Source organism: Acomys minous (genome assembly GCF_964271855.1).
Source record: "Acomys minous genome assembly, chromosome: 9".
NCBI lineage: Eukaryota > Metazoa > Chordata > Mammalia > Rodentia > Muridae > Acomys > Acomys minous.
In genome coordinates, this window is record NC_140490.1 from 109,728,403 (window position 1) to 109,754,760 (window position 26,358).

General features: G+C 37.9%; 1 protein-coding gene across 6 annotated transcripts in view; it reads right to left on the reverse strand.

Annotated features, from left to right (window-relative positions):
* SYT1 (synaptotagmin 1) overlaps positions 1 to 26,358 on the reverse strand; it is a 527,282-nt gene that overhangs the window by 402,520 nt on the left and 98,404 nt on the right. For 4 of the 6 annotated variants that reach the window (XM_084796605.1, XM_084796608.1, XM_084796609.1 and 1 more), the window contains exon 2: positions 21,114 to 21,221. The gene's annotated coding sequence lies outside the window, so the exon portion shown is untranslated. Of the gene's footprint in view, positions 1 to 1,043; positions 1,182 to 21,113; positions 21,222 to 26,358 lie in introns of all 6 variants that reach the window. The other 2 variants (XM_084796607.1, XM_084796606.1) reach the window with 1 other exon arrangement.

Consider the following 26,358-nt stretch of genomic DNA (forward strand, 5'->3'; position numbering starts at 1 on the left):
GGCTGTGATCAGCATCACTGAAGTGCAGCTGAGCCAGGTAGCATTCATGCTCGCCTAGAGAGGCATTACCAGGACTATGAACAGTTCATGGACATTAAGTCACTTTTGGAGCAGGAGATTCCCACCTACCACAGCCTGCTGAAGCCTCCCCAAAACCCACTACAACAACTGAGTCACCCCCAGGCCTGCTGAGCTGGTATCACTGAGATTCTCTTGGTGAGGAATATGATGGTGGTGTAACCTTTACCCCAGTTCTTCCCTTGAATTGCCAATAAAACTTTATTGTCTAGGGAGAAGAACAAAACAATTGTCCGCTAAGAGTTTCTGAAGTAGTTACTTAGCAGGAGCTTATTGAAGTTCTAGCAAAGGAGAACCCCACAAGAGTTGTCATTTTATGCTTTTCTCCTAAAGTTGATATCATTATGAATGGCCATGTCCTTGGAAGAGTCTCCTATGACTCCCCCAAAGTAGGCTCTCCTCAGGTAGAACTCTGAGTCAACGCTTAGTAATAATTAAAAAAAAAAAATTCAACAGCCGAGCCTGTGCAGAGAAACCCTGTCTTGAAAAACAAAACAAAACAAACATAACAAACAAACAAAACCCCCAGTTCCTAGTTACAGAGGGGTTGGTGAGTTCATGAGAGAGTGGGTGGACTTTGATAAAGAACAAGAATGTTTTCAATGGACTATTCTATTAATGACTGTTTTTTTCAAGTGCACATGAGGCATGGAGGCACCAAAACACCACAGCAGAATATGATAAAAACCCTTCCAGCCCTTCTCATGTATAAGGCTCAGAGATAGCAAAAGTAAAATTATGCTCATGATTACATCATCAGTCCTCTGTTGTGACAAACATAAACAGAGCTAAACCTGGATTATTAGCGAGGTTGAGCTTACTGGCAAGAAAAGAGAATGATGTCACAGAGAAAGAAAACCATCTTTGTTTATAAATCAACCAGTGTTAAGATCAACATAGATTAAGACACATTCCAAATAGTACCAGAGCTCCAATAAACAGCAATTGACCCAGGGATCACTTACAGATTTGGGGCTACGTCTTGCCTCTCTTTTCCTCTGTCCGGTGAACCTCAGCAGCAGCCACAGGAACTGGAGACAGACTCAAAGGAGCTTGTTGTAAAATCCTGCGTTAGTCTTCCTTAGCCTAAGAGAACCAACCCGCTGTAGATATTCAATAGAAATTAATTTCTTTCTGTTATTTGGTCCCACAATGCTTCATTCTAATACTGATTACATTGATTGTCTAAGATACGCTGGCAAATGCTGCTGTAATATAATTTCTCTGCTGTTGGAAACAAAAGCTCTTGAGAGTGCCCTTGCTTACATAGCTGCTTCAGGTGATTACATCTTTACACAGATGCTAATTACTCTCAGGAGAAAGCTGCCCAAATTGCCAGGTGAAAAGCATGAGCCGTCCTGGATACCAAAGAGTGCCCTGAAGTCCATGATGGATAATGTTTCTCCTCCAGTTGAAATCTGAGCCTCATTTTGATGGGGTTGGCATAGAGGGTGGATGGGGCAAACTTTCTAATGGTGACCAGCATAATTCTAGAACGGTTACCAAACTTGAACACAAATATTAGATTTCTGTTTACACCTACATTTGGGCCTTGGCTTTAATGAAGTGATAGATGTATGCCTATCCTAGGGGATTTTTACAAAAACAACAATTAGTGGTTCTTAGACACTTTTTGTGTGTGTGTGTGTGTGTGTGTGTGTGTGTGTGTGTGTGTGTGCGCGCGCGCATGTGTGTGCGTTAAGATCCCCCTGGGAGGTCACTTAAATTCTTAATGGCCAGCTCTGACCTTGAGTCTTGGGTGTAAAGCCAGGCATGTATGTGGAGCTTCTGGGTGCTTTCAGCATATTGCAAAGGTTGAGCATCTATGGCTTCCTTAATACCATCTTGCTGTACTGGGCCAGTTGCTGGTGAGCTTCTGCATGGCAGGCACAGGCAGGGAAGTCTTGAAGGGATACAATGGGAATACCTCAGGGAAATTAAGCTGAATAGCACTGGGCAGCGACAGCCATGGAACCAGAAAAGGAAAGCGTGTGAAGCAACTTCTAAGGTTGCTGTGGTTTAGCTGTGCAGGCCCACAGGCAGAGGTTTCAGCGACTGTCTTACAGGGAGGGGAGTGTACAGACAACCAGGAGTTAATTCTAGCTTCACAAATGAAGAAAAAAAGTAACTGGGCACCTACTATTTTATCGAACAAAACGGATACAGCTCAAATGTAAAAAGACTTGCATGAGAGCCTTGTTACTGCTTCAAGGTAGAGAAAGGCCTCAGGTGGTTAAATCCTTGCAGAAAACCATCAATATTAAAGATTGGGGAACAAAACCTGAGAAAGATTAAATTATCCTGGCAGGCTGACTGTCAGCTGAATTTGTTGAGGAACAAGTAAATACAGGGACAAGAAAGGGAAAACGTTTGATAGTGGCAATACTAACCAGAGAAATGTTCAAGAAAAGTGTACACATTTGTGAGAGTTAAATTTTGTGTCACTTTTTAAGAAAAAAAAAACATATAACTTTGTTTCTAGGCTCCTGTATTTCTGTTTTCTCTTTGCCTGGTGATCCAAGCTCACCAGGAACTTTGGAAAGTATTTACGAAATATAAGAATGAAGAGAGGATTGGACCACAAGTAATCCTGGCTGATCTCAGAGGACCTAGAATATTCTAAAAGAAAAATTGAAAATTATATATGTGATATTATTGCCTTACTTCTTAGAAGGTAATATTGTAAAAAATTATATGAGACCACCATCTTATAGGACAAAAAGTCAAATACCAGCAATTTCATATGGTACATATATTTGTGTGTGTCTGCCATTTTCTTATTTTAAAGGGATTAGAATAAATTATGTGCAAAACATATGTTTATATTTCTAGGAAAAAACAAATGTTATAATGTTTCACTCTTTCTAAACCAACCTACCTACTTACCTACCTACACACACACATACACACACACACACACACACACACACACACACAGATGCAAGAGTTCTAGATAAAAACTGAATTTCAGACCAGGATCAGTGTTAGTATACAGTATACAAATAGCATTTCACAATCGCATGTCAAAGCCTTAAGATATTCAAATATGGCGGATTTACTGCATCAGTGTGATCTCATCCAGAATTGGAAAATGCTTGTTATCAAAGGAAAACACAAAACTCACAGGAAATTTATAGATATTGGCACATTACTGTCAGTCTGCTCAAGATATACTAGGTCCAAATGATTATGCAGCTCAGTCAATATTTGGGAACAGCTGCTTGTTCCGATAAGAGAATATATGTCCCAGGTCTTTATTGCCCTTTGACAAATTGGGGTCCAGGAAAATCTAGGGCTGACAGTTTTACATTCTGTTCCAGAATATAAAGATATTAAATATAGACTTTAAATCAGTAGCTACAGAGCTTCCAGGATGGGTGAATTGTAGGGCAAGGCAACAAGGTTTTTAGCACAAAGTAGCCATCATTTTTATGAAAAAAAAAAGTAAAAGAATGAAGGGATAAGTGCATGAAGGAGACACACAAATTCTCCCAATCACCTTCAGTGTCATGAGCTTTGAGGAAAATGCCTCAGTGTGGTTCTTACATATACAAAGATGCGCAAAGTCAACTTTTCTTCCATAATCATCCAGAAGACGTCACAGGTGACTGTCCCTGTATCACATATGTGCAATAGGACAGCTCAGTGACTCTGCAGCAAAGTGGCAGAGACCGTCCAAGGCAGTCACAGGTAGGAAGACAATCAATGTCCCTTGTCCCCGTTCTTAAGAGTGCTGGTTTTTTATATGTATTTTGAGGTTCTTTTTTTTTTTTTTTTTAACTTGTACTGCTAGCCTGTTTTCTTAGAGGAAAAAATGTAAACATTTAAGAAAAATGGTGAGGGATAAAAATGCAACGAACACAGGGGCAACTGTGCAACAGGAGTTACACAAACAATAAGGCTGTTGTAATTGATGCTAATTCAAGGACTGACATTTTCTATTTTATTTCATTCAAACACTATTCACATGCCACATACTTGATCCCGTGACTCACAAACAGACCCACCCATTCTGTTTGACCAGTGCTATTTTAACATGCCTGAGCATAACTTCAGTGCATGAGTAAGTAGAAATCAGCACTTGGCAAAATCATATCACCTTCCACGGCTTGTATTGGGATCCTGTTGAGCATATTTTAAGGTTACTGATCATGAGACATGACCTGTAGGAGACTTTAATCACTCCGCCAAGGAGACACAGGTGGAGCTAGAAATTATACCAAGGCGTAACCACGTCTAAACTCATTAACACTGCAGTCCTGCGCGGTACTGCTGGGCAATGCTGCTTTTGTAGTCCTCAAAATATATATATCAACCATCTTTTCACTTTTTTAACTGTAAGTTCAGCTTCCTGACTCTAGGTCCATGCTGAGCTCTGGGCTGGGGAGAGGGAACTCACTATCAGAGTGACAGATACTTCATATAAAGCTTGGATTTCACCTTGCCATGGCTGACCCATTTACTTGTCACCACTCCCAATGTAATTATTGCAGAAAATAAAAGCTGTATTTATAGTAATCCTCACAAACAGCAATCAAGACAGCCAAATAAACTGTTCATCAATAGAAATCATACACACAGAAATTGAGAATCTTTTTATACAAAATCTTTAAGTGTATCAGTACAAGTCTTATAAGAAGTCCTAGAGATTTTCCATTTGAAAACAAACTTGCTAGCTGAAGAAAGGGTTCAAGGAAAGGGCACTGCTGAATGCCTGCATTTTAAAAATCCTAATTGAAAAACTAATCACTGGGGAATTTTCTTGAGTAAAGATCTATGATTTCTGATTTTAAGTGAATAGCGTTACATCTTTCTTTTGTTTTACATAAAATGATTCCAAATGACAAATCCTTCACTTCCCTTGGATAAAAGTAAAATTTTATTTTCATCTGTAAAATATAAAGGAAACAAAAAAATTAAGGGGCCCAGAATTTTAAAGGTCTGTACCAATTAACTATAATGCTTTTGGCATTGGCCATGGGCCAAAGACTCATGATACTGTTACCAATTATCTAGACAGAAGGAAGAGGAGGAAGAGGAAGAGGAAGAGGAAGAACCCACCATCAATCTGAACATAAAGGATTTGAATTAACTGTAAGGCTGAGTTTCTGCAAGATCTGAAAGTCCTTTCTCCAAGGAGAAGTATTTTCCTCAATATTCCTTTAATTTTTATGATTAGTTATGATAACATTAAATTGGAAAAAATATTAATAGAGTAAAAGCAAAGTGAAGTAAGAATAAAATGCCTCCCAATTGTCTAAATTTCTTGCTATGTGTACTCCTGAGCTTTAGGAAAGAAACGTTGTTCCGAAGTTTACAAAGAGTAATAGGACAAATGAGCCACATTAAGAAATTCCCAGTGCCTTCAAAATAGAGCGAAGTCTCTCACTAGACCGATTTTTTTCCTTTCTTATTCCAGTCCTGTGTTCCTTCCTCTCTTCCCAGCTTTGACACACAGTTCCCTGACATAGGTTTTTCCCTTTGATTCCCCCTGGGCTGCCACTGCCGCATGCACACCATATCCCCACCTGCGCAATATCAGTTTGATACAGAAAGTGGATGGATGGTTGGATAATTGGTACATGTGCGCTACTTTGTATTTTCCTTCTTTATTATATTTTCAGAACCAAGGGGGAGATAAGCCGTTGGTATCAATATTAAGGAGACACACGTAAAGAGATATGGGGACAAAATGAAATTTGAGATGTTGATACGAGGCAAGCTGTTGCAGGCAAGTACCAGATAATTAAATTTAAGAAAGGCTCTACATTTTGGGCTTCTCATAATACAGTGAGCTATGGCAGGCACAGATACAAATTTGTACTTAAAAACACACGCAGATACCAACTCACATTGTCTGCTCTCTAACAGAACAAAGTGACTGTATGGAAGGACGGTGTAAGCCAGATTTTCATGATTTGTGTGACAGTGGATGGATGGCTTGCATTGTCGCCTCTAAAAGTCAGGGAAAAAATGCAGTGATAAACCATTGGGACAAAAACCTTCTGAAGTTGTTAATCTACCCATTTCCTCATTAAAGATTCTGAATCTTTTGAGGGCAGGACTTCTGTCTTTGACTTAATTCTGGCTCAGGCCCTGGTATGTTGGATATGATCAATAAACAATCGAACAATTTAGTGATAGGCCACCAACTCGTTTTTATTGGGAGCCTGAGTTCGCCTGATGTCCAGTAATCCTGCTGCGGCTGCTTACTTCTCCTGAGTAGATTTTCCTGTGAATTTTCTAAGCGCCTCTATTGCTTCCCCTCTGTCCTATTTGAGAGTCTGCTGTTTTAGTTCAGATGGATGTTTTCTCTTGGTTCCTTGCAGATTTCATTATCTCTCCAGTGTAGTTTCAGATCGGCTACGTCTATATCTAAACTGCTTTGATTTTTTTTCCCCTCCTCAAAAGATGTTTCCTCTCTGTGTTTTATTTCCTCTGGATGCTTGATGAACGAATTTTTATTCATCTCACATCACGCCCAAAGATATTGACCACATATGGATAACTGTAATATCCAATTCAGTGCCTATCAGTTAGCAACCGTATTCAATAACCAGATAATTATCTAATCAAAATTTCTTAGATCAAAGTTTAGGCCCTATTGATATTTTTAAATTGTAGGGTTTAGGGAATTTTTATTATTATTAAAATTTTAGATTTTTATTTTCTACAGACCACAAAGTGAATACCACAGAGATGATGAAGCTATTGTGAACCTAAAGTAATTTTATTTTTTTTAAGGGAAGCAACCTTCCCTGATTTTAAAAACCATCCATAAGGGCATGAATCCTGTAGCAAACTATGTCCCTATTCATCCTGCATCCTGCATTTTTCCTGTGACCCCTGTTACAGGAAACAGTTCCTGCCTCTCTAACTTTCTCCCTTTTCCCTTTTGTGAGGAATGGGTCATGGAAGGGGGTTCGATGGAGCCATGGACCAGAAGATATTAAAATGTCTGTTGATGGTTTTCTGAATGTTTCCTTTTTCCCAATTAGAAGACAAACAGTTTTGGAACACAGTCCAAGAATGGAGCTGTTTGAGGAGAATTCTGACACTAGCCTTGTGACCTCAGTTTCCTCAAACAAGGAACTGTTCTTGGAATGTGTTTTCATGTTCCTCCTGGGTGCAGACAAGAGTGCATTTACCTCAGATCACTCATTCTTGCTGGCTACATTTATGCATTTGGATATTTAAACTATCCTTTACACAGCTCCATGAATAAATGTGCTTTTACCATGTGTGGCTTGCCAGGTATACAGCTTGAACTCACGAGAACACTATTCATGTGACCCTTTCTAGTGTCTGCAGAGTGTAAACTGTCTGAAGCTCTGAATAGTTGCGTATTGTGTGGAAGTTTCTTTACTCTGCCTCATTTCTCTGTTCCATTCTCCCAGAGCCCACCACCTCTAGGATGGCGACAGAATGTAACTTGGAAAATTTTCACAACAACATGATTGCTCCAGAAAATAATTAAAAAAAAAATAGTCCTACCAGATGGGTAAGAAATCCTGATACTTAGTATATAGCGAAACAATAATAAATCAATAAGTCAAGTAGATATTTACATTTTCAGTGAGTATGCAACACTCTTTGGGATTGCTGAGAAACAGAACTGAGGTGTCTGTGAGTGACTGACTGACAGAGAATGGGTTCACACATAGAACGGAATAGTGTTCTGCCGTAAATGTACCATTCTGACATATGTGAAAACCAGGAAGCATTGTGTAACAACCAGGAAGCACTTAGAGACAGCAAGTGAAACAATTTAGATGAAGAAAAGACAAGTGTTCCATAGTGTCACCCAAATGTTGAAGGTACAGTTTCCTTGAACAGAAATAGAAAGCAGAACAGTGGTTATCAGAGTCTGAGGATGGTTCAAGGATGGGGAAATACTGGACAAAAGGTAAAATATCCAAGTGGCTGGGAAGGATAAGTTCAGGAGAGCTTTTATACATGCAATGTCTATTATGAATAATAGCTTGTATTCTTGAACAATGCCAGCAGAGTGAACATGAGGAGTTCTCACATGAAAGGTTAACTATATGAAGTAATACAGGTTAGTGACCCAGATTTAGTGATTGGTTGCACGATATATATCCAAATATCATATCGTCCACAGTAAATTCATATACTTTTATCTGTTAAAAGAAAGTTTCAAAATAATAATGCAATAATTTTCTGCTGCGTATCTCCTGAGCCTAAGAAGCTAAACAGTTACCAGAACTGTATAGGAAATAGACCAAAAATCCCTGAAGCTGACCTGTAGTTCTGACATTAATCATCTGCTAGATCACCCTAACTGCATATATGATAAACTGATATCAAATAACAATTAGACATTTAAACAGCCTTTACTGAAGTGTTCTACACTGTGTAGCTAAGAGCGTATTATTCAGTAGAGATCTTCATCTGCTATCTCCATTGCTGCCCTTCCTTTGGCTTCTTGCTTCCTGTACCCATCTGTCTTGTGTCTTGTAGAAGTACAATGAAGACCCCAAACAACAGCGTGTGAGGACAAACCTGCTCACTCTCTCTTCCTTATCTGCTCTTGTGACAATCGTCCTTACAGCAGGAGATGGCAGGAGATGGCAGGAGATGGTGCCAACCAGGCTTCACCTCTTCTTTGTGTGGGAACACTCACTGTTCTTGACTTTCCTACTGTCCTCCCATCTCACCCTACAAGTCATGTAGCTCCTGCTTTAAGCACGTCTCAATTCTATTAGCTTCTCACCGTTACACAGCTACCTGTCTAACGAAAACCCTGGCAGCTGCCTCATGTAGAACATGGCCGAACATGCCTGCTGCTTTCTATCTAGAGCCTTGACCCTTACATTTTTGCTCTAACCAAGAAGTTACTTTCTACAACAGTCATTCACTTCATGATGGTGGTAGGGGTGGTGTTCAAAATTCCCAAGTATTTCCCATAACCTAGTTAAAATATTTAAAATCCTTGCCACAAAGTTTCATGGGTTCTAGCTTTCACCTAAGGCTCTGACTTATGGTCTCCAGAGATGTCCCATTTGCCAACACAATATTCCTACGTTAGCCTCTGTTTTAGATGCCACTGTCAAAACTTTCTCTTTAATGTTCTTTGGATCAAATTCCTTTGTTAATATAAGTTTCGCATCTATATCCAGACATGTCCCCAATTTTTCCAAGTGTGTCAGGAGCACACTTGGCACTCTACAAGCATATCTTGTCTTTTCTCCCAAAAACTTGTCAGGTCTGTAATGTGAGGAATATGCCAAGTTTTCTCCTTCTTCCATTTCCCAATAATGTCTCTAACACACTGAACACTAAGACTACTTATTACTTTTGTGAATTAATCAATAAAGGAACAATGAGAGATGGTGACAATTCTGACAGCTTGACAATGTGAAGAAAATTGTTTATAAGGTTATATGTGAGTTGACCACTGGAATATTAATACTACAAGGCAGAGTATCCCTTCACAATTTGTGCTTATTCTATTTTGGATGCAGGGCCTTATGTAGCCTAGGCTAGCCTTGAATTCAATATGCAGACCAGGTTGGCTTAGAAACTCTAAATCATCCTGTCTCTACCAGCAAAGTGCTAGAATTTCAGGCATGCTCATCATGCTCACTCTGTTCAGTATTATAAAACCTTTTTTTTTTTTAAACCTGGCATGAAAGCTTCACAGAGGACTTCTAAGTCTATGTTCATGAGAAATACTGATCTGTCCTTGACTTTTCTCTTACTGTTGTCTGGTAATGTTTGCCTTATACAATGGGTTAAGAGTTCCTTCTGCTTGTATCTTCTGGAGATTCTATAGAAAACTAGTATGACCTCTTCCTTAGAGAGAGGATGTTTGGTAAAAATTACAAATGGAAACATCTGAGCCTGGTAACATTGGCTTCCTGGAATCCATTTAACAAAAACCTAGCAATCTCAAGTAAGTATCAACTGAAAGCTTCGCGTGCACAGAACTGTAAGCAGCTGTGAGGCGCTACAGCACAGTAAGAAAAGGCTATGTGCCCGAGAAGGGCGTGCATTGCCTCTGGCATGCAGTGGATCTACTGCTCTAAGAGGCAAATTAAACAGGGGACTTTTGTACTCACTGATCAGCCTGATCTACACTTGTTTCTTTCTTTTTCACACTTTAAAAAAATCTAAAATCTGAGATCTTAGACCTTAGATGGAACCTCAACTTCATGAGCCTATGAGACTGAGTATGCAAAATGAGACTTTATGAACTCATATGCCTCAAATCCCTCTTGCTATGTGATAAATGTATTTTACGGTTGAGGGGAAAAAAGCATCATTGAAATAAAAACGAATTTGATGAAAGCCCATTACATTGGAAGAAAATAGACTCATTAAAAGAATGTTAACAACACTCAGAAAGACTCCTCCATGTGGCATGGATTTTTAATAACATAATGCCTTCTTACCTGTGCTGAGGAACTCTTCCTAGTACATACAGTAGATCTGAAAAGTTTCCAAAAATGTGATAGGAAGACATTTTGAAAAACAAAATAATAAGATAATCACAGTGAAGCCAAGACCCGTTTACATATCAGTTTTAGGAATGAGCTTTTATTTTAAAAATATGATTTTTTCATTGTTATGCTGCATAACAATTTTAATATTTCTCAAGTCTTCACTATGATTATTTTTAATAAGAAATTTCAGAAACACAGAGGCATTTCTTTTTACTTTTTTGAGACAGACAATGCTGTTGCTGTTGGGAGTTTGAAAAGGAGAGAGATAAGTATCTGTTCCTCATGCATATATGGAAAATCTCTCACTACAGTTCAGAATCCTATTACAGTGAGACACAGAAACAGATATTCTGTTTCACGAACTAAATTTCAGCATCCGTATCAAATAAATGGATGATTTATATTCCATGAGCTAAAAAATGTAGTTTCAGGACATGAATGGAAAGGTTTTGTTAATACAAAAGAGTGGTACTTTCTCCTGCAGCAAAAATGTGAATTTAGAAATATATAAACAAGAAATGCTGCATAGGAAACCAACTAATTTTCACTGTAATTTCTAGATACAATTGTCAATTATCAGTATATTTCACACTGCATAGTTCTGAACAATAAATGGAAACAATGGTAATTTTCTAGTTAGCATAATATATTGGATAAGACATTGCAAAAATTTGAGTAAGTATGAAAGAAATCACAGCTAGAGGAACTGACAAAAATAACTCTAGGGAAACTGATCAATTTTTAAAAAATGGAATATGTTCTTAGGTACTAGAGATCTACAAAGTAGGTAGAATATTAGAACAAAAAGAAATGAAGAAATGTTTGATGGTAATAGGATTCAACTTTATAGTAACCCCAGGGTTTATATTTTTAAGGTCAGGTATATGCACATACATCATCTGTTATACTGCTCAAAGCACATTGTACCTAGGAAGAACACACGTTAGCCTTTTGTTTTCAATATTTCATCTTGTTAGAAGGAAGTTCTGGAAAATATCTCCTGTGTCTACAACAGAATGAAACCAGAAAAGATCATGTAAATGTGAGTGCTGGCCAAGCAGAATGCTGGCCAAAAACGTATCATTTTCCAATCTGTACACAATGTGTTTTTCCTATTTTTAAAATTAATTTTCCATCCTTAAAAGTGATATTTTTTTTAAATAAGGAAGAGAGTTGTTGGTAAGAAAAAATAGATAATAATGTTAACTACAGATATTTTCATTGGATAAATATGGTTTGAGATGATATTTTGGGTTGATTACTGGAGATTCTATATGGAAAACATTAGTCAGTGCAAATACATTTGAGCTATATTAACTATGAATCATTTTATAGAGTCTTATACCAGAGTCTAAATTGTAAACTTAATTATAATTATAATTTTCTTACATTTGTATGTTGTAGTTACCTGGCAGATAAGCCCTCCAGCATTGTTATAGTTAAAGAAGCCACTATCATACTGTTTCTCAACCTTCCTAATGTTGTGACCCTTTAATACAGCTGCTCATGTTGCGGTGACCCCTAATCATAACATATATTTCATTGCTACTTCACAACTGTAATTTGACTACTTTATGAATCATAATGTAAATATGTTTTCCTGTGTTCTTAGGTGGCACCTGTGAAAGGGTTTTTGTCCTGCAAAAGGCTTGCCACCCACGAATTGAGAGTTTGCACTGCATTACCAAGTTCTACCTTCATGTGATTGCTTACAGATCTGAAGGAGAGGTCTGTGAGGAACGGGCCCCAGCTTGACTCTAGGCAGCCTTAGGAGAAGGGCTATTGAGATGTCTTGCAGACCTGCTGATCTTCCTCTTACCTAACAGCAAAACAATTAGGACACCTGAAGGTGTAATCTGATTATCTTCTGGGTTCAGCTACCCATCACCACGGGGGGGAGCAGGTTTAGAGAGTCCTTTTCTGCTCTTTCTGTCTGCTCACTCCCCTTCTCCAGTCGCAGAGTGAAATAACAGACCGCTTTCATCTAGAAAATTGTGAGACTGTGCTCATATTTCAGAAACTTCAGGTTTCTCACGCTAAGCTAATATTTCAGGAAATCCCCAGGCTTACTGTCCTGTTTAGTCTCCTGTCTTATCTATGAAGCTCTGAGGAATAAAGTATTACAAAATGTTTTCCCCATTACCAGGCAGAATGATACTGCATTTTTGTTTTTTTCACAAAGAGCTAAATAATTCTCATTCAAAAATGATAAGATGGGAGGATACAAGGGATGGGATAACCATTGAAATGTAACAAGAATAAATTAATAAAAAAATTTAAAAAACAAAACAAAACAAAACAAAACAAAAATGATAAGAACCGGCCTCGACATTCTTGCCTCAAGAATATTCATCATTATATGTCCATTACAGTCTTCAATGACTTAAGCTATTTCAACTCATTTTGGTTTTTAGTATATATGTTGTGTGTGTGTGTGTGTGTGTGTGTGTGTGTGTGTGTGAGCGTGATGGTATGAGTTCACATTTAATGTCTCTTTATTTCTTATTATTTTAACATCTTGAAATCTTTAAATTCTTTTCTTGCAATGCTGTTATAACCTGTAAGTAAGTGTGGTCATATCATTCTTTCTATATGTTAATTTCTATTTCAACTATAAGACTGAAATTTTAAATCAGGTATCTAATAAAGAAGGTATGCCTAGGATTGTTCTTGTAAGGATTCTACTTGAATACCTTAAAATCATGTTTATTTTTAGCAGATACACTGTGAGCATCTCAGAGATTGTGAACCAACATTGTCCTAATTTTCTGTGTGCCTGATAACAAATAGTATTGTCATATAACAAATAGTATTGTCATATAATGAGTTTCTCCCATGAATATAGACTTTCAATATATTTTCTGTCAATTTCCATTGTTTATTTTTGCTTCTTGATAACAACTTGAATGCACCTTTTATATTAAAGTCGAAAATAAAATGGATATACTACAGTGGTTGAATGTTGCTATGTTGCTAAGGCATTCATTTTTAATTATCTTGTTAAGTTCTGCCTAGGACATAAGAAACCATATCATAGATACATACAGTGATGTAATGGTTTTGTTAATTTTTCATCCGAAAGCTAGTGTAGTTATTTATAAATATTTCATATTTATTTTTAATTCGTGCACACAGGTGTCTGTACACAACTTTATGGCTCCTTCCCATGAAGGCCACAGAGGTGATTGCACACCCCCCCAAATGGAGTTCCAGATAGTTGTCAGCTGCTGTGTAGGTGCTGGGAACCAAACGCAGGATCTCAGGAGGAGCAGCCAGTCCTCCAAACTGCCGAGCCTCTGCTTCAGGCCTCTTTATGAATATTCCTTTCTAGTTTCCTTATTCATTTGCCTTAGTAGCTGGTTTGTCTCTAGGCATTTTTTCCCTTGCCCTTGGTCAAGATAAACTCTTAATAAACCATGAAGTAATTGCATGTCTTTCTGCCTCATTAGATAGAACAGTGTTGTTCTCTATTACTCAAGAAGAGCTCCAATGCCTTAGTCATACTCAAAGCTATCACTTTTCAGTGTGAAGAGGCTGTCTGTGCCTATCAACTACATGCTGGATGCTCCCTTCTCTTATTTTATGAGCGCTTCCCAGGTTCTCTCTACCTCAGCCACTCTATGCTGACTACATGTGTTTGGAAGAGCACGGTATGCAGGCTCAAATTTTAACTTCTTTCTGATTTAAAAAAAAAAACAACGCAGTTTCATCTTTTTGAAGTCTGCTTGTTCTTTGTATTTCTGGGTCTCATCTGGAAGAAGAATCATGCACCTGTTTCATTGTGAGATGGAGGTCAGTTTTGCTTGGGCTTCCTTCTAAAGTGGTCCTTTACGCTCTACATCAAAGAAGCCTCTTTATTTAGTTGTGGGTTCCCGTTAGGTTCTCTCTATGAGGTTTTGAAGGACACGGGTACACAGAGCATGTATATTTAACCTTCACAGTGCTTCGGCCCAGCTCTGACCTTGTCATGGTACTGCTAGGTTTTTCTCCTTCATCTTCTCTGATGCGTTTAGACACATAAGCATCTGAAGTCCGGACAATTTCCTAGGTTGCTGGGTACATTTCACTTGTTGCCGCTTGAAATAAGTGACCTTTCTAAGGGTACAAATGTATGCAAGATTTTCCATTCAGGATTTCCAACCAGGTTAGCACTAAACCTTTTGCCGTGAGACCCAGGAAAGCGACCTACCTCTCCCCTTGGGGTTATGACATCAGCCCTGTGACTTTCTCCTTTTCTAGCCCTCAGAGTTATATGCTTGCTTATTTACGTCTGGTTGACTTACGTCTTTAGTCATACTTGTATTCTGAGTAGGACATATATATGTCCAATCAAGGTGATAATTATTGCAGAATACCAAAAGTGCCTTTGGGAAGCAAGTTATCTGCAGTGACTGTCCAGAATCTACACACGAACGGTTAAGTCCCTGTTGTACTTGGGCAGTGTTAGAAGGAGAGGAGAATAGCTCCAGCCTGCTTGTGCCTCTCCATATTCATGTGTTAAAATCCTAACTCCTCAGGCCCTGGAAGGTGATAAGTTCACAAACTGTTTTATGTTTATGTATTAACATTCATACACTAAAGGCCTAAGAGAGGCCCCCTTGCCCTTTCTGCTCTATAGGCTTCCACAGACAGTCCTGTAGGAAATAGGCCATGAAGAGATACTTAATCTGCCAGCACCCTAACCTTAGACTCCCCAGCCCAGAGAACTGTGGGAAATTCATTTCTGTAGTTCATAAGCTACACTGTCTAATGATGTTATTATGTTAGAGCGGGCCTCAGGGAGCAGTACAGACAGCTTCCCAAAGTTCATAACTATAGAGACCCAAGCAAATTTATGTTTCAATGATTCCCTTTGTTTTCTCGTGTTCTTACTGAGTGTTGGAAAAATATTCTTCCATTTATTTGATCTTGCTTTTTCTTCCTTTATGCTTCCCTGTGGGATTATGTGAAGTTCTTTTCCATGTTCGGGTAAAACTTATGGGGTGTTCAAATTAAGTTTCATGGCACAGTATTTAAAAATATTACATGTATGACAAAATGATAATTCTTACAAGTGTCAAATACTTGGCAAAACTCCATCCAAATAATACAAATCCACACTAAATACGCCAGTTACTAAAAAAAAAAAACCAACAAAACTTTTGTTTTCATTACTTTACAATAGAAAATTTTCTAAAACATTATTTGGCTGAAATAAACATCAACATGATGAAATAAAAATGAAATTTTTATGAATAAAGTGATGCTTAAATAATATGCATTCTAACCTAGTTAGGTCCTTTTAGCTGATATTATTTCAATCAATCACTAGTTCAAAGTAAATGATGGGCCACTGGGAAATTTCTATGCCTCTCAAGTCACTGGTCTGTTACAATGAACATAAACATCCTCAAAACCTGATGTATGTTCCCACCTTAGTATCAGTTTCCTGATTTATCATCAGTACCACAATTTCACCATTTTCCTTCCTATGGTCAGAATGCATTTTCTGTGGTCTTGTTGTACTGAATTGCCACATATATTCCTTTGAACTTGGAATTGGCTAGGCCAACTTAATACATGCCAAAGTCACTCTGCCAGAGGAGCAGCAGAAAACATTTTGCAGAGAGTATTTATTTTGATGTGTCAGGATAGGACACTTAGTCACTGTAAAATGTAATTAAGAAAAAGCTCAGAATTAGATAAAAGGCCTTTCTGGCCCAGACTGTGGGGTAACGATTCCACAAGGACACACTGCACACATGCACTCTGCCTTCACTTAGGCCTGGCCATATGGATTTTCTCAGGCTACTCACATCTATTTTATAAACTTTTTTTTTTTTGGTCCCTTTTCATTTAGGTAGACCAGAAACTTATAAGACTCCAAACAAGTGGAGCAGATGATTTTGGTTCATGGTTGAATACAGTAAGCACTAGTGAGGGTGAGATGAAAATAAAGTGAAGAAAAAGCCAAGAAAAGGCATGAGTGGAATCATTGCGCTGAGGATGTTTGTTGGATCTGACCTCTGTGCACCTGTCTCTTATGAATCACCTACCTATGTCTCTGACAAAATGAAATCTCCTTGAGTGCTAGGACCAGTACACAGAGGTTGCCGATGGGATTGGCAGTGTAAGATCTTAGCAATAAATAATATTGTTAGGGGTTCAAGCATCATGAATTCAGGCTCCATCATGGGCAAGGTTTCTTGGGACCAGGAAAGAATAAAACAAAGACAGACTGACTGGAAAAACTAAATACAAGGAATGCTATCAAGGAATTGCATATGTGATAGTGATAATACTTGGCATTATAATGTCACTTATGCTGAAATGCTGAAGCATCATTTCCAAAGGCTGGGGTAAAAAAGCCACCTGGGAAATTTACACATGGTTAGAAAGCAATATTATTGTAATCTCATTAGGCTCAGGTTTTCACAGTCGTTCCTAGAAGCTGCCAAATAGAGATTAAGATGAAAGCCCCAACATTGCCCGTTTCTGACCGAAAACTCCTCAAAAATTTACAATGTTCCATTTTATAGTTTGCTTATTGCTTTTGAATAGAGAGGGGAGCTGTGGTCATACCTAAAGATCCCTCTCGACAGCTTTCCTCGTGGGGGAAAATGAACTTGTTTCTTCATGCAGTGGAAGATGTATTAAACACTGAGAGAGTTAGGAAGTCACGTGAAAATTTCCTATAATAAAGGGAACTAGGAACACAGATTCTTCTAGACTTCAGATCTTTTTTTTTTTTTAAGGCGATCATACAGCCTGAGATGTGTGCTGAGTAATTCTGAGAAATGACATCAGTAGAAACTCAAGGGCTGAGGTGCTTTCTCTTTCCTGGGTCTGCTGAGATCCGTGTTTGTTCTCAAACTGTGTCCTTATCTGAGTTCTAAATGGATGTGTAGCTTCTATAGATAGTTTCTCATTTTAAAAGAATTTATTTTCATTCTTCTAAGATATAGACATAACCATTAATGAACGTTATTTCTGTCTTTTAGAACACAGTCATTCTCATATTGCAGCCTTGGCCAGGACTCACTAAGTATCCACTACAGGTCTTGAATTCCATGCAATAGCTTTGGAAGTACAGGGATGAGCCATGACTCAGCTCCATCTTTTCTATAAACTAGCTTGATATTAACACCATCATGTCCTGTTTGGACATTTTGCCTCCCACCCGGTAGCATCTCAACTCTCTATCTCTTTTCCTCTTCTCAGGAGAAAAAAATTTATGCTATAATCCCACATTCCTGCATTTTAGAAAAATAAGTTGTTTTTCAATCTTTAGTTTAGTCATAATCAAACCTATCTTCCTTTAGTATCGATATTCAGAGCCAAGTCAGTAATTTGAAAGCATTTTTTCTAATTGATATTATTTTAGGAATCAGAAAATTTTGTTTTCTACTGCTCTTTAAGTCAAGTCCCTAGTGTTACAAATTATACACTCTTAGTATAGTCTTGTCAATTAAAAAAAAAAATCAAACATCGTTTTACAGCACTGTTTTTATGCAAAACGTATTTTGGATTCCAAATATTTAATTTATGGATAAAACTTAGAAAGCAACACACTTGAAAGTTAGTACTTATTTTTTTTTTCTCTCTAAAGGCAAATTTGGAAAGATGCTGATGACAACCTTTTTTACTCTTTTATCTCCTTCCTTTCTTTTTGATTTATCAAAGATGTTCCTGGATTTGGAAAACAATTTAACCCACTCCTATCTTTTCAGGGTGTGTTTATTTTGCAATGTCAGTTGACATTGTGGTTATTTTTAGACTCTTCCATCAGTGGGCTCACCATGTAGGAAGCAAGAATTAATTTTATGGGTCAAGTATTCTCTGTTTTTTTTTTTTCTTGAACACACCAAGGGTGGTTCTTACTTTCTTCCAGAGCCTGAGGGAATCACAACATTTTGAATTTTCACAGCTCAGAAGACAGGGCTCTGTCCCCGAACTCTCATTTAGGTGGCTGCTCACCTTAGAGTTTGGCATGCTGAGCTGGAAAACAACATCTAACCTCTTTGTACTAAAGCTAAATCAATGAGAAGATACTCCAGATAGAAATGACTACTCATGAAGAAATTGTGAATTTCAGCCTCAAAGATTTACCATAATTTTACCAGTAGTGTAATCTTTTAGGTGCTTGCAGTAGTTCTCTCAGGGGGATCAATATAAAGGACAGGTTGGAGTTCTTGAGGAAACAGTGCTTATTAGATTTATAATATGTTAAAATGTGTTTATTATTTCAAAAGCTTAATAATGTTAAAGTTTGGAGTAAAACCAATATTGCTTATACAGATTATGAATGGGATGTTTTTCTCACTGTGGTAAAGATCATTAACTGGAAGCTTTGGAATCAACGTGTGTGTGCCTTTGGTCTTAGTAACATCAAATATAGACATTTTAGCTTCAAAATATTAAACCAGCAGTATAAGGGAAATAAGTTAAGCCACCTATATTGCTTGTGGTAGTCCCAGAAAATGTATGTATGTAAGAAAATTTAAGTCTGAATTTAACGTCAGTATTTCTAATTTCTATGTCAATGATAGATGCAGTGATTTACTGTTATTTTTTTTATCATCTACTCTATTGCTCTTCTTATGTAGTTTTCAGTAAACCTTGTATTTTGTAGCAATAAGTTGAAATGAATAGCTTGAATGATAAATCTAGTCTCCATTTCCAAGGATTCTGATTTATTGCTGGCATGGGATTTCAGAACACGTAATCCTATGGCTTGATTTTAGGCTACATGTTGAGATGTTTCCAAATTATTTGTAGACTAGAAGACATCTAAAGACTTCAAAGTTGAAGAGGAGAAAACAGAAACATCTATCTATCTATCTATCTATCTATCTATCTATCTATCCATAAATATTGACCATCAGGATGTCAGGCATCTGTCTTTCATAAGGAAATGCTTATAGTTTCCATTATACATCAATACTGATGTGATTATTTCACAGACAATTAAAGTGCTATTGAGACTGGATATGAGAAGTTTTAAGTCTTCTCTTTTAATAGCTCATGTAAAGAAATGATGATAATTTATAAAAGCACACTTTAACAATAACAACTGTGAACCTATACAATGGTATCTTCCTGTAAGGAAGACAGACAGTTCTGGTACTGAAATAATTCATTCCTAAATGTTAAAAACTTTTAGTATGACATGATCCCATTGAACAAAGCAACATACTTTTTATACACTCATTTTTTAAATTTTAAAAGTGTTGTTGTTTTGTTTTAAGAAACAATCTCTGTGGCTCAAGCCAGCCTTTAACTCACAGCTTCCTGAGTGCTGGTTTTACAGACATGAGCTACCATACGTGTCTTATAAACTTTCTAAAATAAAGACTTGAAGATGAAAAATTTAATAATAATAATAGTAATAATAATAATAATAATAATAATAATAATAATAATAATGATACATTTACATAGAGCAACAGTAATATCAGAGGCAATGCTCTAGGAATCCCACATGCCAGGAATACAGAAGTCCAAATAAAAAATCTGTGAGTCACCAATGTATCATAGAGGATTGTGTTTCTGCCTAGTAAAATGTGTTCTAAATGTCTTGGAGTAGGAGTAATCTGATTGGTTAATGAAGAGCCGAACAGTGATAATTGAATTTGATGGCATTCATTAGATAAGACATTCAAGCAGATACTTTAACATCCCCATTATTCACTCTAACACACGTAAACTTTACAAGTGAAACATTCACCTCACTGTTGGATTAGGCACCATGTGAAAGAATGAGACATGCCCTGGCCCCAGAAAAACACTCATCAGAAACAAATTTTGCTTGCATCTCGTGCCCCCTGACCCAGTGCTCTTGCTAAAATGTCATCTGTGTAAGCAGGCCCCCAAAGCCCAGAGGCAGATGCCATGGCATATTCTTTCAGAATGCAAGGCTGCTCATGATCATCTGCAGATAATGAACCATGACAACTTTGGAATCGGCGAAGTACAAACTAACTGGGGGAAAACACCAAAAGTGCTATCTAAGTAGCCCACGAACTAAACTAGCGCCTCAAACACATTAAAAGCGTCATAATTCCAGTATATATGACAAATAGTAATGTCTCTTTAATATAGTTATAATAAGAGTATAAAGACACAGTGTTTGTGGTGGCTAATCTTCATTGTCAACTGGATTGAATTTAGCATCACTTCAGAGATTGGTGGCACACACCTCTGCCTTTGTGGGGATTCGCTGAGCTGAGGAAGACCCACTGTAGGTGTGCACTATGGATGTGGACCAGGAGAAAATAAAATGGGGGAAGGGGAGCACCAACAGCCCCTTTTATCTGTTCCCTGGGCAACAGCCTGTGAATTGAATTTTCTGCTCTGCCGTGCTTAGACTATAGACTGAATAGTCTGAAACAACTGTGCAAAACATAAATATTTTCCTGCCATAAATTGTTTGCACAAGTTATTCTGTAAACACAATAGGAAAAGTAACCGACAGAGTTGCATTGTCTCCACAAACAACCCCGCCCTTTCATCCTGACATCCTGATATGGGCTAGGAAGGGCGTTGGTCATCGTCCAAACCTATCAAAAAACATCTTGCTTTTCTGAATACCTTAGCGAGATGTTTGTGGTGGAACTTTCAGGACGGCAAGGGCAGAGTCTTCCAATCTGACTGCAGGTGTTAGTTGTTCAAGCGCTCTTTCCCCGGCTCCTGTTTTCCCTGAGAGAGAAAGCGCAGAAAGAATCTGTGAGCATGCTTTCACTGTGGACTGGAGAGAGACTTCTGCTAACACAGCCCATTCATTATTCATACCCTGCTTCAGATTCCTCGATTCCTAGCTGGGCTCGGTCCTCCAGGCTAAGCACCAATAGGTACGAATCAAGCTGACATAAAACAAAACAAAACAAAACAAAACAACAACAACAAAAAAACTCCAACCAAACAATCAAGCAAGCAAACAAAAGGCTGGAAGGATAAACATCTCAGAAGAGCAACTTGGTTCTTAAGAGCAACTTTTCCATATTCCTTCTGACCGATCCTGCTCCGTGGCATGAGGCCACAGAAGAGAAACAGCCTGTGCTGCCACAGAAGGTCCCCTTGGAATTAGCAGCAACAGGGAATTATCTCCAAGCAGTTTGCATTTTGTTTTGCTAACAAGACTCCATGTTGGGATACTGGAGAGCTTTTCCTTTTCTGGCAGTGTTCCCCTACCTTTTTAGAATTACTGAAAAGCTAACAGAGTCTATGCTGATTTGTGCTTCTCTTTGTGAGCAACAGCAGCTGCCTTCTGCTAATAAAAGGGGGGAGACTTTGCTATTTGCCCAGGGAAGATACTGAAATGCTGTGTGTTTGTGCATTAGCGTCTGGTTTGTAACGATGCTGCTGCGTCGAGTATTCTAGCCTCTCCCTTCCTTGCTTCCTGTCCTTGGGTACTGTCTTCCTCACCTCTATTTATCATGTATTTTCTCTCTTCTTTTCTGTTTCCATTAACACACTTGCTGTTGCACTCATCCATCCTCTGACATAAAGATAAAGATAACTCTGCCTCCTATTTCTACACACCAAGCCTATGCACTTATATTTTAAGACACAGAGTATCAGGTATAGAGAATGCAAGTGAATCGATCTGAAGTTTGAATTAAAGTTTTGTGTAAACATCATGTTGGACACCACAAATGAATGCATCTTGTTATTTGTCAATTAAAATTAATACGTTAACTTTAAGAAATGAATTGAAGTGCCAGTACCAACCAGACAATTGTACTGTTTTTTACAGTTTGGCTTTCAGCTCCCCGGAGGGAGCTTACAGGATACCATCCTGTTATTTGAGGAGTCACGTTTTCCTACTATCTCATAAGTAAATATGTAATTCCCTGCAGCTTTCATCTTAATCTGAACACAATTTAATAATTTATCTGCCGTTGTTAAGCAATCTCATTTACCAAGCAATGGGCCAGAAATCCACCTGAAAACATGACAGTTTTCTGAGTTTGAGAAAATCACAGTCCTTGATTTAAAAGAGCCGATGCTATTTAAGTTTATTTGTTGAGTGGCTTTTGAGTCACTTTCCTAGTATAACAGAGTTGGCTCCAGCTCAGGTTATCTCTAACTACTTGTTTAAAATTTGTAATTTATGCAGTGAAAGTAGTTTACTTCAGCCTTTCTTTTTTTGGGGGGGGGGCCTGGGGGAACTGGCAGTTGTTAGGGATTAAAAGAAGAAAAGATAGGTACTTGCATATTTTAAAAAATCAGACATATAAAAACAAAAATTTCCAAGTGTCACAATGCATATTTAGGATATGCCAAGGAACACATGGAATGCTTTTTCAGCCTCAAAGGGTAATTCTGCCACTCGCTATAAATGATGTACAGGTTATCACAGACATAAGTGGACATGCGTGTGTATATGTGACTGTGTGTGTGGGGGTGTCTCCCCTTCAGCATAATACTGGGCATAAAATAATCAAGCACTATAATTCTGAGATATTACAACCTGGAGTTATTTGATAGTTTATGCAATCATAGCCCTTCCTAACTGTATCTATTTTCCACATTGATTTCCAGCACAAAGTAGCATGTTTCTCTCATGCCTTTTGCCTCCAAGGAATACAAAATGTGCTTAAGGAATGTGCTTAAGGTACATTTTCTCTCCAATAAAAGCTATCTAAATGACTTACTCCCCCCAAATGCCTTTACTTTGGAGATGTGTTCGTTTTCGTCCTATTCCGTATTTTTTAGTTATTATTTTATTTTTGGTATGCAAATAGCAGATTTCTTTATGGCAGTTCTCAATTTCTTTGTTTTCTTTTTATCTTCCCCTCAACCTGCTTTCCTTCCCTCATCTCCCCGACCTCCCTGTCTTCTCCTAAACCCTTTTACCCCTACTGTCTCCTCTTCACGTCCACAGCACATACATTCTATGTTCTCCCTACAAGTTTCCCTCTAGAGCGCCTTTTATTCCCTGCCTTGGGGGCACCTTTTCACTCTCCTGGCATCTATACTCATCCCACAAAAATATGCATATGAAAATATTAGAAGCTAAGGTCTGCATATGTAAGATAACATGCAAAATATTCCCTTCAGAACCTGGGTTATCTCACTTTATATACTTCCCAGTTCTATCCATTTTTTTTCTTGTAAAATTTGATATTTTCATCTTTGCTAATGACTGAAGAACATTCTCCTGTGTAGCACATTTTCATTACTGATCACCGGCCGATGGGCAACTAGGTTAATCTCACTTCCTAGTTATTGTCAACAGAGCAACAATGAACAAGTATCTCTGTAGTGGTATAGAAAGACCTCTGGGACTAGCCTCAAGCCTCAGAGAGCTCTGTAACCTGGCAGTTCTATTATTAATTTTTTTTGAAAACCTCTACACATATTTCCATAATGGCTGTACCTGTTTAACTCCCTCAGGAAGTGTGCAAGAGTTCTTCATCCCTAACACCCTCAGCATTTGTGAGCATTCGTCTTCTTGGTGATAGTTGTTGTGATGGGTGGGATAGAATCTCAGCGTAGGCTTAATTTGCACTAGCCTGATGGTTAAAGGTGGTGGGTAGTTTTAACATATTTATTGGTTCCATAGTATGTCTTCTTCTGAGAACAGTTTTCTCAGGCTGTGTTGTTTGTTGTCTTGTTTCTCTGTGGTTGCTGTTATTCTTTGAACATACACTAGACGCAGAGACGAGTAAGACTTCCCTCTCTTTCCGGAGGTCGGCTTTTCACTCAGTTAACTGTTGCCTTTGTTGCTCAGGAGCTTCGTAATTTCATGGGGTCCCATTTGTAGATGGTTAGCCTTAGAGTGTAATTTTTAAAACACTAATTGGAATTGTTTGTTAATGTGGGAAATTAACTTTATAGAAGTCAATGTCCGGTGAAGGATTCAGTGAACCTCCGAAGGGCAACTAGAAATGATTACTTTAGGATGTATGACCTCATGCATCTGACCTCACGGATAAGCAAGTCACAGACAATAGAGCAGCCGATTACCCAAGACATGAGCATTTCACAATAATTACAGTTGATTTCTTTTTCCAAAATGTTCTATATTTGCATGAGAGGGAGTCTTGTCTACAACAGGCAAATGAAAAAAAATGGAGGAGAGAAAGTGGCAGAGCTGGGCCTTTAATTTATTTTCCTAGCTGAAGAAATCATTTAGGATTAGATGCTTTCTAATTTAATAGAAACCTAGAGAGTAAAAACAAACAAATACAAGCAAACAAAATGCAAAAACTCACAACCGAACAAAAAAAAAAACAAACAAACAAAAAAACCTAAGGAACTATCGATGTTTTCTTCTGCCACTACCTCCTTATGGACTATGGCTAAGTCTGTAAATCCCAAATGCAGCATGTAAAATGGCTGTGTTCAGATACTTATTGGCTGACTTGAAACAAGGTTTCCTGATTTTGCTCCTTGAAAAGATGATCATACATGGAAACTCAGATGCCCAGATGTACAGCTGGCTGGTGGCATAACTGAAATATCAGCCCCATCTGCTAGGTCTCAATCTAATGACAGACACTCTTCTCATGTAGACTAGACATTGCCACTACTGTTATCTATGCCCAGGCTGCATCAAGCCTGCATAGCAATTACTTCTCTAACAATTCAGAGAGGTTTTTTTTTTTTTTTAAGTAACACAAAAATACTTAGAATGTCTTCCTCTATTAAAACTAAGGTGTTTTGTCTTTTTAATGATGTTTGGAGAAAATCTTTTGTTAACAGTTTTCTTTGTGAGATAAAAGGTACGGGGGTATTTTTGTATACTTTTTCATTGTGCATTTATAAGAAAAAAAAAAGAGTGAATTTGAAAAGCTTGTCTGTATTGCCAGATTGAGTCCATGAAAAAAATTCATTTGCTCTTGTATTTTTTGAATTCTCAAATCTGTCCACATACGATGCTGTGAATTGTTAGAAGTTGGTTTTGTTCGCCTGAGTAGATTACTCTTGCTATTCTTTTGTTAATAAGGACTGATGAATATGTTTTTTTCTTTTGTAAATTCATTTTAAAGTTTGATCTCATATTTTTCAAAAGAGGATCAGACCTCATCAGTGAATATATTTATTTGCCAAAGAACGGTCTAGCTTTTGACAAAAAAAAAAAAAAAAAAAAAAAAAAAAAAAAAAAAATCAAAACCAAACCCAAAACCAAACCCAAAAACCATCCTTTGTGAGAGAGTTGCACAGGCTAAACCTCTACTCTGTAGAGTCACAATGGCATATTGCTACCAGGTAACTAAGAGCAGTAGTGCCAGCAGTAGTGACCATTGTAAGAATTTAGGTAAACTGAGTCAAAGTTTATGCAACTAAGCTGGGGAAAGCACACAAGCAGGCACACAAGTTGATTCTCCCTCTCTACCTCTTCCCTCACTGCAGTTTCATGCCAACAGCCCTAAGAGTTGGTCACAGAGTGAGCTAAGAGAGGAAAAGTTTACTCTCTACAGCCGTCAAACATTTAAGCTCGTAGCTGCAGCGGAGGAGCGAGAACTAGCAGAGAATGGGAGAGGGAAAGAATGAACAGCAATCCCTAGAGAAGAGACTGCAGCGCCATCAAAGCTAAACCCTGCAGCAGCATGTTGAAGAGAGACTTTCCTCGGACCCCCGGGATCGCAAAGAGCGCCTTTTACGTTTTAAAGTAAAACAGCACACTGCTTATATTCTTCAGTACATGTAAGCTTTTAAGTGGCGTGATATAATGTGTACCAAAATGCGCATACCGTTTATTTATTTTACTACGGATGTAAGTTAAGGAACAGTGGCTGAAGTTCAAAAGCGGAAACCTTTTTGAGTGATATTCAAATCTTTTGGGAGCTGTGTTCATCTTCCTTAATTGATTACTGTATGTTGTTAG